Genomic DNA, 13451 nt, shown 5'->3' on the forward strand with positions numbered 1-13451 from the left:
TGTCGTATACTGCTGATTTGTAAAGGACACTGACTTTGAATAACTTGCCAGTAACCGATGTTGGTTCAAAACCTCACATGAGATGTAAAATTTTTACATGTGAGGAAGCCATCCAGCTGGGAACAATGTCTATTGAAATCTATTTACTATTTTGTTAATCAGTTCTAAAAACAGTCTGGAGAACAGAGTCATACCTAAAACTTCTTTTTTTATTTGTAGAAGACTTGAGTAAAGCAAAGAAGTCAAGTTTTCACCACCATATCTGCCATCTTTAATAATAAAACCAAATTAGCCTCGTAACAACAATACCACACAGGTAATCAAGGTGAAGAAATACACAAAAAAACAAAGAAATAATCAAGCAATTAATTACAAAAATATGACCATAAATAATGAAAGATATAAACTTATTGACAAGAGATCAATCAATACAGACAGGCATGTAATCTTCTGGGCTACTTCGGGCAGTCATAAAATACCCGTCGCCGACACTATGGATCGAGATAGTGTCAGAACGAGGACTACACTAAAAACTATCTTAACTTACTGAAATTAAAGAATAATTTACAACAGTTTTCTGTAAGGGCTTGAAATACAGGACAATCAATAGAAATATGAGAGTTTATAATCTCTGGGACTGTCAGGGTGAGAGTGTTAAGAAATGGTCAGTAGGGAATGGTGAGGAAATGTCTTTGGATATGTTTCTATGGTGGACATATATACATATTTAATTGACCAGTAATTTTACACCAAGTGACAACAGTTAGTTTACAGATTATGTCAAAAGCTGTAGGATTAGACACTAAATCATTTTATTAACTAGAGCTGCTTTTGAGAAAAGCGCATGTCTCCCACAACTGCCTAATCATCTGAATAGTAAGTCTGTCTTTATATACTGTTTACTCACAGCCAATATACCTTTAATAGTGTTGGAGTAAATGGCCTTTCATTATGTACCTGAGTCAACCATGCACCAACCCTGTATCACTTGCATCAGTATTTTCGGTAATTCAAGGGCCATAATTCCGAAGTGCCTAGGCCGATTTTGGCGTTACTGAACTTGGTCGAGGACTTATTGTCAAACACATTTTGTTCAAGTTTAGTGAAGATCGGATGAGAACTGTTTGACTTAGAGAGCAGACAAGATTTGTGACAGACAGAAGACAGACACACAGACAGGAGTAAATCAATATGTCTCCCACACCACTATATGGTGGAAGACATAACTGTTTAAAGTTTAATAAAAGTTTATGCCACTGAATCAAAGATTCTTACTTTGAAAATATTCAAATATAACTGTATACTGCTAAAAACAGTAAATGGTTCATATAAGATAGAATCAAGTTGTAAAATCAATTGGAAGTTTCAAAGCAAAACTACATTATACATATAAACATGAAATATGACCACCTCAGAAGCAAAGTGGTATAGCCCTTGCTAGGAGTGAAACAGGTTTTACGCTTGCTTCCTGGCTGCATAATACAGAAGACATGGTACCAACTCTGCAACATTATTAGGATAGATCTAGGTCATGTCAGCAGGATGACAATATAATGTGACTGGGCAGGGTATCATGTCATATATCTATGGGGTGATATTCCAGTGAGCCAGCACAGTCAGCACTATAAAGCTGGGCATTGTGCTCAATGCTACAAGTACACACGGTCATTTTTATAACCTAGAATATTGGTGAAAAAGACACTAAATCTGAACACACACACACTTAAATATTCTTGAAATTGCCAGTTTAAAAGCTTTCTTTCATTATAATACTCCTCACATTTTATAAGATTGAAAAAAAAAATGTTTTTGTACCTATACAATGACATATGTGTAAGCCGGAGTCCAGTTTCACCTTAGTTCACCTTACACCTTCCTGTCAACACAGTGGAAAATATTCATCAATAACATACACTTTGACAGACAACTGTTAGTTACTCTAATTTACTCATTAATCTTAACTAATTCTTTGCCGTCAGGTGTTAAATTAAAAACTGCATTTCTCTGGCAAATAAATTCAAGTTTGGCTTGCCTTTTTTCCCATCTTCACTATTTAAAAAAAGCAATGAATGATATAAAGCTATTTTAACCATGAAACTGTTTTAATAATAATGTCACTAAAAACGTGTGATATGTTTTGTTCAAAAGCTTCAAAACCTTGATCAATTCTCTGACAAATTTCCAATGGTTTTTCATTAAAAAATTTAGTTATATGTGAAAAATGTCAACAATTTCTCTCTTTTTGTAAACTTTCTATCCCAAACACAGGATTCTGCTCTTCTTTGAAAATAAAAAATTGGAAAGAGCTATGTCCTAGGTCCCTGATTATCGAGCTTTGTTTTGAGAGAAGTCTCAAATCTCAAGCACCGAACAACCAGTCTCAAAATCTAGGGTAAATCTTTATACCACTTTACAATGATGGTACCTTTTCATTTCCTAGCTGTTAGATAAATTCATAAACCAATCCCCTAACTACAACATCTGATTGGATGATATTTTGCACAAATTTGAAACTGACCAATGGCATTGCTGCATTCCAAGACTGGTCTCCAATTTGAATTTTTATGATCTAGGAGCCTGTTCAGAATCTAAAGTTCCATTTTAAAAAAGCAGACAGATAAGTTGTTATTTTCATTCACACACTTAAAAAGATAGACCATTAAGTTGTTACTAATATATCATAAAAAACTAAGACAACTAGCTGTTCAAACTGAACTTACATTAACATCAAATTAACATTACAAAATAATGCTTGTAATAATTCAAAACTCATAATTCAAACGCACTTTTAACATAATTTTCACCTGAATGTGAGTCTTGGTGACTTTGCAAACAAAAGAATTAATCATCAGAATATTAAGCCAGCATAAAAAATACAATAAGCCATGCGGAGCCTTATTTATCTCTATAACTCATACTGATACTCTATCATCATTACAATATAATGTTTAATTGCTAAATGAATAATAATCTACAGTAATTATGATGGTTTATAATCTAACCTATATTTCCTATTGTAGTTAATCATTTGAAATATATAGTGCTTGAAATTTGAATGAATTTGCAGGAAAATTTGCCAATTTCTTAGAAAGAGTGAGTGAGTTGGGTTTTATGGCGAATAAACACAAAAAGGTCATAAATTGTCAAGAAGAAGATATATTGCAAACGCTAATTGTAAAGCATATCTAAAGTCATTTATGTAAAAATGTAAAGCATATCTAAAATCATTTATGTAAAAATGTATAATATGTATGTGATAAAATTATCTGCTGCAAACATAATAATATTGCAAAAGATGTGAACTGTAGGGGAATTAAAGGTCCATGGTTGGAATTGAATTTTCTTTAATACCATCAAATTCAAAGACAGTTTCATTCATAGTTCTAAGATTGTATGCGAAATCCAAACAGTTTGATTTGGTTTGGTTTTTTCTCACATGAATCGAAGTACTTTGGTTTAAAAATGATTTTATGAGCAGGATTAGATTTGTTTGCAGCCATCCTCAAAGCATATTGCAGTGAAAGTTTTAGAAAGAGGAACAGAAGGCATTTGCAGTAAGAAAACATACCTGAAACTCTCATTAGAACATATATGGAGAAAAATCTCAGTATCATAAGATAACCAATGAGATGTCATTTATCAATGAAAATGCTTTCTACAATGCACTTCATTTAACAGTTAGCCCCATATTTTGAGAAATAAAAAATCAAACAACACCAAATCATAGAAAGAAAGAGTTGTTTTACATGAAAATTGAATGAAATATAAAACATATATATTACTCTACAAAACAACTGTCAGCTGCCTGATATATACATTGAATTCTTCAATAGGGCTGCATAAAGGAGCCAAACTTTGTTCAACGTCTTTAAAAACTCACCATTTGGAATTTCTTAATCACCAAGTCAAAAAACGAAGTCTGGAGATCAGTTTCAAATTCTATCATCTGATTGGTTCATTCTGAATATAATTTTGAAATTAACCAATGAAAAGGTTGCATTCTCAGAGTGGTTTAATATTCTGAAAACTTTGACAAGGACTAACCTTTAATTTCATTCATTTTAAAAATAGAGATGTCTTAAAACTTTTTCAGACTTCTCCCATTTTCAAATTGGAAAGGTGACAAAATATTTCAATCTTTCAATTCTATTGACTTCACATCTTCCTTACAAAATCTTAAAGGCAAGATCAGGTGATTATTTTTATTGATAATTTTTGTTTGAAAGTAGACTGTGACATTAAATGCTAGATTTACGCTGAAAGGTCCCACTGTCGTGACAGTAGTTGATATTTTTTCAACTTTTTCAATAATTTACGATAACAAAAATTGTTGTGAAATTGGAGAAAGATTTTTAGCACAATTTGATACTTTTTGATTGTCTTAGATTTCAGTCACAATTTTACTGACCCCCTCTAAAGGCGGCAAAGAATATGTGAGTCAACTTAGCAAGGGGTGAAGGCCCATAGATAGAAAAAAAATTGAGACCAGTCAAAAATTAACGAGTTTAGCGTGACTTTGAGTTATTGTTTTAGAGAAAATGGTGTGAAATAGTGCTAGATAAGGCTGCTCAAATTTAGATATATATACATAAGAACAATGCAAATATCATGATAATAAATCATTAGAATATAAAGGTTATACCCCCTGCACTTTTTATGTCAGTGCACTTGCATGCAGTCAAACCTGGGTTAATTAAGCAGCCAGCTAAGGGAGCACCACAATCTGGCTATTTATAGACAAGGTGAAATTGGAACTAAATTTGGATTTGGGAAGTTAGCTGACTGACAGCTTTTTAACAGAGATGACAGTTATAATTTACTTAAGAAATGAAATGATTTTTTTTGGTGTTCATGCGAAATGAACGACAGAATAGGATCGGAAAATCCATGAATAGCGCTAGCAATTCATGTTTAATTTGCCGATCCTATTCTGTCATTCATTTTGCATGAACACCGAAAACGATAGTTTCATTTCTTATATTTATATTCTATTTCCTTTCCATTTTTAAACAAGATAATATTATAAACTGCACATATTTTGTGGCATTTAACATTAAAATCAGCTTCCCGGTCATTCTGTTCACCACACAGAACAACTGCGACGTCATCTAAAGAACATTCTCCCTGACTATACACGGACGTAATCAAAACAGCAGTCCGTTATCACTAAGCAGCAATGACATAACTTTCGCGCCTTTCCTTTTGCTGTTCATACGAAATGAACCTCATAATTTTCAATGGAAAAAAATAGGGCGAATGTAAATATATACCAGTATTAGTTTATGCTAATTTCTTTTAACTCAAGCAAGGTAAATTTTAGAAAATATCAATGGCACTCTCAGAGGTTCTGCACAATACCTTGACAAGACGACTGGTGTAGGAGAATAGTAAATTGCTCAGTTTGAAACTGCAATTAACGTATCCTTAAGTGGAATTTTCTGTTCATGTCTTAGGAAGCAGAACAGTGCTTCAGACTTTTGAAATACAATACAATAAATTTTATTTAAAGTCGGCAAGACATCATAACAGAAAACATAAGCTCGAGACTGACTGCATTTTATTCTGGGTACTTTTGTTTGCAAATACTGTTACAACAAATAGCACAAATTCACAAAAACTATGAATATTAAAATTTTCCATATACATTATTGTTGTTATTCAAAATATTTGTATAGATATTCAAACAGTTGTACAAAATCCCTTAAAAGGACAATCTGAGTACATAGCTTAAAGTGTTTCTCCACTATATAGACAAATCTAAATTATAACAGGATAGAAATACTAGAAAATTTGAAAACTTCAAAATATCACAATACTTGTGTTATTCTAAAAACATTTAAAGTTATATGGTATGTATTCTCATGGAAAACTTGTAATCATTTTAAAAATAGGATAAGGCAACCTGCAAATTATTATTTTTCTTTCATCTAAGTAGAGGGTATAATTTTCATGTTCATCTGAATGTGCTGCTTTTGCAAGGACAAATTCAATTACTGTCTGCATTGCATGCATATTGATGGCTGACAAAAAAGAAACTCAAAATGGAGAAAATGTGATTACAAAATAAGAACACTTTTTTTTTTCTATAACGATTTCCACAAATTTCTTTTATGACAGATATTGGTTTATAAAATACGCAAATAGATTCACTCCAATCAGTATTATCAACCAGCGTGAGGCAAGCTCCAAAAAGACTATCAACTCACTGAAACTATCACCCTGTGAAATTACATACTTTAAAATTCAGTTGACCGATAGTCCAAATCTCGGCTTGATACCCAGGATTACAATCAAAAAACCTCTTTAACAGCAAGACATTGGGTGCATTCCTTTTATAATAACATAAAAAACATATAAATTATATTGCCGCCACTCAAACATTCAATATGGTCAACAAAAAAATTATTAAGTGATAAAAGAATTACTGTTCAAGTACGTACTTTATGACAGGAAAATTAACGCATCTTCTTTATTGGTCAGTAGTTTAAAAGACATAAATTCTGAAATGGTGATCGAAAACGCAGTAGTACCTTATGTTTTTGAACTTTTGACATTTTTAATACTGATAAAAAATACTGAAAAAAAAGAGAGAAATATTTGCTAATGATTAAGGTTTGCAGATATCGCGTCTTATATCATTTTGACCAATTTAAAGTTGCTAAAAAGACAGTTTTTTATCATTACAGAAAAAAGTTGTGGAATATAAAATGCCCCATCATTTAAATATTATTAAATTCTGCAAAATTTTGGTCACTCAAAAATATCTGATATCAAAACTGTTGCTGGGAAGAAAAGACGTAACAGTTTCCATTTAAATAAGATATTTGAGAAGATTTTTTTCATGCTGACCACAAAAAGGTACAATAATTACATTTAAGAAATAATGGATAAAAGGGCTCCAATAAAAATGGTCATAATGATATAACACAAATTGGTCACTGTGACTAGTCATGGTAAAAAGAATGCTCTAGTTTTGTTAAATTTTTTGCAGGTTCTTCAAATATCAATTTTTCAGTTTTTAAAGAAAATCTCTATTTTTGTACATCCTTGTTTTTTTTTTTCAAATAGTTAAATGAAGTTGATGTAAGGCTCTAAAAGCTATTAAATGTGGTGTTCAGGACTTCAGGCACTCCCAGTGTATCACAGGTAGGTCCTACCTAGAATATTTCAAGATGGTCCATTTTCACCTGATAACATTCATTTCAATCAACTATAGCCTCAATTGCTGCAGTTAAACTGTGACTAAAAGGCAGGTCCTTCCTGGAATATTTCAAGATGGTCCATTTTCACCTGATAACAGTCATTTCAATCAACTATAGCCTCAATTGCTGCTTGTAAAACTGTGACTAAAGGTAGGGTCCTTCCTAGAATATTTCAAGATGGTCCCTTTTCACCTGATAACAGTCATTTCATCAACTATAGCCTCAATTGCTGCAGTTAAACTGTGACTAAAAGGCAGGTCCTTCCTGGAATATTTCAAGATGGTCCATTTTCACCTGATAACATTCATTTCAATCAACTATAGCCTCAATTGCTGCAGTTAAACTGTGACTAAAAGGTAGGTCCTTCCTAGAATATTTCAAGATGGTCCATTTTCACATGACCACATTCATTTCAATCAACTATAGCCTCAACTGCTGCAGTAAAACTGTGGCTAAAAGGTAGGTCCTTCCTAGAATATTTCAAAGTGGTCCATTTTCACTGATAACATTCATTTCAATCAACTATAGCCTCAATTGCTGCAGTTAAACTGTGACTAAAAGGTAGGTCTTTCCTGGAATATTTCAAGATAGTCAATTTTTAACCTGATAACATTATTTCAATCAACTATGTGACTAAAAGGTAGGTCCTTCCTGGAATATTTCAAGATGGTCAATTTTCACCTGATAACATTCATTTCAATCAACTATAGCCTCAACTGCTGTAATTTAAAACTGTGACTAAAAGGTAGGTCCTTCCTAGAATATTTCAAGATGGTCCATTTTCACCTGATAACATTCATTTCAATCAACTATAGCCTCAACTGCAGTAAAACTGTGACTAAAAGATAGGTCCTTCCAAGAATATTTCAAGATGGTCCATTTTCACCTGATAACAGTCATTTCAATCAACTATAGCCTCAATTGCTGCTTGTTAAACTGTGACTAAAAGGTAGGTCCTTCCTAGAATATTTCAAGATGGTCCATTTTCACCTGATAACAGTCATTTCAATCAACTATAGCCTCAATTGCTGCAGTTAAACTGTGACTAAAAGGCAGGTCCTTCCTGGAATATTTCAAGATGGTCCATTTTCACCTGATAACATTCATTTCAATCAACTATAGCCTCAATTGCTGCAGTAAAACTGTGACTAAAAGGTAGGTCCTTCCTAGAATATTTCAAGGTGGTCCATTTTCACATGACCACATTCATTTCAATCAACTATAGCCTCAACTGCTGCAGTAAAACTGTGGCTAAAAGGTAGGTCCTTCCTAGAATATTTCAAAGTGGTCCATTTTCACCTGATAACATTCATTTCAATCAACTATAGCCTCAATTGCTGCAGTTAAACTGTGACTAAAAGGTAGGTCTTTCCTGGAATATTTCAAGATAGTCAATTTTAACCTGATAACATTCATTTCAATCAACTATGTGACTAAAAGGTAGGTCCTTCCTGGAATATTTCAAGATGGTCAATTTTCACCTGATAACATTCATTTCAATCAACTATAGCCTCAACTGCTGTAATTTAAAACTGTGACTAAAAGGTAGGTCCTTCCTAGAATATTTCAAGATGGTCCATTTTCACCTGATAACATTCATTTCAATCAACTATAGCCTCAACTGCAGTAAAACTGTGACTAAAAGATAGGTCCTTCCAAGAATATTTCAAGATGGTTCATTTTCACCTGATAACAGTCATTTCAATCAATTATAGCCTCAATTGCTGCAGTTAAACTGTGACTAAAATTCCTGGAATATTTCAAGATGGTCCATTTTCACCTGATAAACATTCATTTCAATCAACTACAGCCTCAATTGCTGCAGTTAAACTATGACTAAAAGGTAGGTCCTTCCTAGAATATTTCAAGATGGTCCATTTTCACCTGATAACATTCATTTCAATCAACTATAGCCTCAATTGCTGCAGTTTAAAACTCCTTCCTAGAATATTTCAAGATGGTCCATTTTCACCTGATAACATTCATTTCAATCAACTACAGCCCCAGTTGCTGCAGTTTAAAACTATGACTAAAAGGTAGGTCCGTCCTAGAGTATTTCAAGATGGTCCATTTTCACCTGACGACATTCATTTCAATCAACTACAGCCCCGATTGCTGCAGTTTAAAACTGTTACTAAAAGGTAGGTCCTTCCTAGAATATTTCAAGGTGGTCCATTTTCACCTGATAACATTCATTTCAATCAACTATAGCCTCAACTGCTGCAGTAAAACTGTGACTACAAGGTAGGTCCTTCCTAGAATATTTCAAGATGTTTGATTTTCACCTGATAACATTCATTTCAATCATCTACAGCCTCAATTGCTGCAGTTAAACTATGACTAAAAGGTAGGTCCTTCCTAGAATATTTCAAGATGGTCCATTTTCACCTGATAACATTCATTTCAATCAACTCTAGCCTCAATTGCTGCAGTTTGAAACTGTGACTAAAAGTTAGGTCCTTCCTAGAATATTTCAAGATGGTCCATTTTCTCCTGATAACATTCATTTCAATCAACTACAGCCCCGATTGCTGCAGTTTAAAACTATGACTAAAAGGTAGGTCCATCCTAGAATATTTCAAGATGGTCCATTTTCACCTGATAACATTCATTTCAAACAACTATAGCCTCAACTGCAGTAAAACTGTGACTAAAAGATAGGTCCTTCCTAGAATATTTCAAGATGGTCCATTTTCACTTGATAACAGTCACTTCAATCAACTATAGTCTCAATTGCTGCAGTTAAACTGTGACTAAAAGGCAGGTCCTTCCTGGAATATTTCAAGATGGTCCATTTTCACCTGATAACATTCATTTCAATCAACTACATCCTCAATTGCTGCAGTTAAACTATGACTAAAAGGTAGGTCCTTCCTAGAATGTTTCAAGATGGTCAATTTTCACCTGATAACATTCATTTCAATCAACTATAGCCTCAACTGCTGCAATTTAAAACTGTGACAAAAAGGTAGGTCCTTCCTAGAATATTTCAAGATGGTCCATTTTCACCTGATAACAGTCATTTCAATCAATTATAGCCTCAATTGCTGCAGTTAAACTGTGACTAAAAGGTAGGTCCTTCCTGGAATATTTCAAGATGGTCCATTTTCACCTGATAAACGTTCATTTCAATCAACTATAGCCTCAACTGCTGCAGTAAAACTGTGACTAAAAGGTAGGTCCTTCCTAGAAAATTTCAAGATGTTTGATTTTCACCAGATAACATTCATTTCAATCAACTATAGCCTCAACTGCAGTAAAACTGTGACTAAAAGATAGGTCCTTCCTAGAATATTTCAAGATGGTCCATTTTCACCTGATAACAGTCATTTCAATCAACTACAGTCCCAATTGCTGCAGTTTAAAACTATGACTAAAAGGTAGGTCCGTCCTAGAATATTTCAAGGTGGTCCATTTTCACCTGATAACATTCATTTCAATCAACTATAGCCTCAACTGTTGCAGTAAAACTGTGACTACAAGGTAGGTCCTTCCTAGAATATTTCAAGATGTTTGATTTTCACCTGATAACATTCATTTCAATCAACTACAGCCTCAACTGCTGCAGTTAAACTATGACTAAAAGGTAGGTCCTTCCTAGAATATTTCAAGATGGTCCATTTTCACCTGATAACACTCATTTCAATCAACTATAGCCTCAATTGCTGCAGTTTAAAACTGTTACTAAAAGGTAGGTCCTTCCTAGAATATTTCAAGATGGTCCATTTTCACCTGATAACATTCATTTCAATCAACTATAGCCTCAATTGCTGCAGTTTAAAACTGTTAATAAAAGGTAGGTCCTTCCTAGAATATTTCAAGATGGTCCATTTTCACCTGATAACATTCTTTCAATCAACTATAGCCTCAACTGCAGTAAAACTGTGACTAAAACAGTAGCAGTTAAGATCAACTTGAATCAAATTCATTGATGATAAGTAATGCACTAGCTTAGTTGTTTCAGTGTAATATCGAAATATCTTCAAATAGGTGAACACCAGAATTATGCAACCTTATAACTTGCTAAAAGTGGAAATAAATTAGGACTGAGACGATTACTCGGTTAATCGGATCCGATTCGATTACTAGGTGAAACCGGTTTCAATTTTGCAAAACCACTAACTGCTCTCAAACAATAAACACCACGAATCGTACTTTATCTTAATACATTTCTTTGACCAGCACATAGACCCGCAGTATATTTCCACTAAAACACATCAACTGAACATAATCAACAGTCTCGGAATTGCCTGTTGTGATATATCTAAAATAAAATACACCAAAATATGACTTATTAATTATCACACTGCTTCGAAATGATAAAGTCCGTAAGTTCCTAATGAAGTCAGCTGCTGGAAGTACCCTTTATACAGTTGTCCGGAAAGAAAACAGCATTTCAAATATGGCGGCCGATTAACCGTTTCGATTCGATTTCATACAAATGATTAACCGGTTTCAAAATTTTGAAATCGTCCCAACCCTAAAATAAATCAAGTTCATGTATCAAATACATAAAACACACATAATTTTCTTATATGTAATGTATTTTCAAATGGTTTTAACAAAGTTTTACCCATTTTGTACTTTCATACTAGTTTTATATATTCACTGTTCTATTACAATTATTATCTGTAAAAACATGACATTGTAACAATTAAGCATAGTTTTTAATGTGAAATTGGAGATGAGCCCCTTCACAATTTCTTTCATCTTTATATGAGTAAATGACTCATTACAGAAATGCTTAAACCTAAAAGGAAAGGTTTAAGTAACAATTATTTTTATATAAAACACCTGGTACATGGGAAAATAAAGAGTTTTAAGGTTCAAAGAAAGTGCTGAAAGACAATAATTATGATTTTTTTTCACATTAAAGATAATGTATCATCATGTACATTATAGCTGAATGTGTGAGACTATGAACTAGAACCTTAAGGATTTCAGGATTAGAAAATTTGGAACATCTTTAATATTTTGATGAAGAAGCCAATTTAATGAATTATTATTCCATGCAAAAGAGTGTTACATATTTTGTTACAGCACATACAAATTATGTAGCTATAAAATCACCCAATAAGGGGCCGCAATAATTGTTAAGTGAATAATATGGTAAGTGAGAGGACATTTGCTGCCTTGTATCCACTACTGAACAGAAACATTCCCACAAAATATCCGCTACATATGGCATTGGATGGAAATTTGTTAAATGAAGGACAATAACTCATGTGTCTGACTGGATTTGCTGAGTAGCATCATATGGTACAATCATGAATTTTGATATATTTTCTAAAGCTTACACAATGGCAAAGATATCAACATTTCAGTCTAATCAGGGGCAATAACTCACTTACTATATACTAAAATTAAAAGAAAAATATTGCAGCTATGATAATTATGAAGAAGAAAAAACATCTTTCATTTAATGTATTTTTAAACATGACAATTAAATTTTTAAAGCAATTTAACCATGTAATGGTTACAAATACACAGAAAAAACAGGGACAACTTTATGACTGATGTATATATCTAAGGCATTTTTTCCCAAAGAAACTGGCATTTGTTTTTAAATGTATGTGTATAAAAGAAATTAATTTGTCAATTCATTCTTAAATCTGTTAAAATCATGGTATCATTTACACAGAAAAAATACAAAAAAGGCCTTTAAAACTGAGGTATGTATCCGAGATATTCTGGGTTCAAATCTCACCTGTCCCTGTGACAAAGATAAAACCAACATACAGCTTTAATTTGACAATAAACCAGCGAGATGTGTACCAAAATTACTGGGTAAAATAAAGATTTATTTCTACATAATGTTATAGCCTCGGCCTGTAATTTGCCTGAAATTAAAATGTCAATGAGGTTTCAAAGAAATGATATAACCCAGATTCTAAATTGCTACCCTGGTATATTGTTGGACTGACATTACTTTACCAATACCTGGTCCACCTGTCACGCCCCCTATTTTTGCGCAATAACCCAAATATGGTAATTCTACCCCGTGGTGTATTTACTTTAAAAAATTGTATTTATTTCATGATAAACTAAGTAAACTGTGAAAAGCATTACCTATGAGAATCTTTTAAACAGTCCAAATTAAGCAATGTCATGATCTTTACTTTATTTGATATACTTTATACCATGTTCATATCTTGTTCAGAATTACAGCAACACTTTTTCAAACAGTTTGAATTTTACCAATAGAAAAATGTTCAAAATCTTAGTAATTTGTCTTTCATTTGGCTAAAT

Source organism: Mercenaria mercenaria, chromosome 5 (genome assembly GCF_021730395.1).
Source record: "Mercenaria mercenaria strain notata chromosome 5, MADL_Memer_1, whole genome shotgun sequence".
Lineage (NCBI taxonomy): Eukaryota > Metazoa > Mollusca > Bivalvia > Venerida > Veneridae > Mercenaria > Mercenaria mercenaria.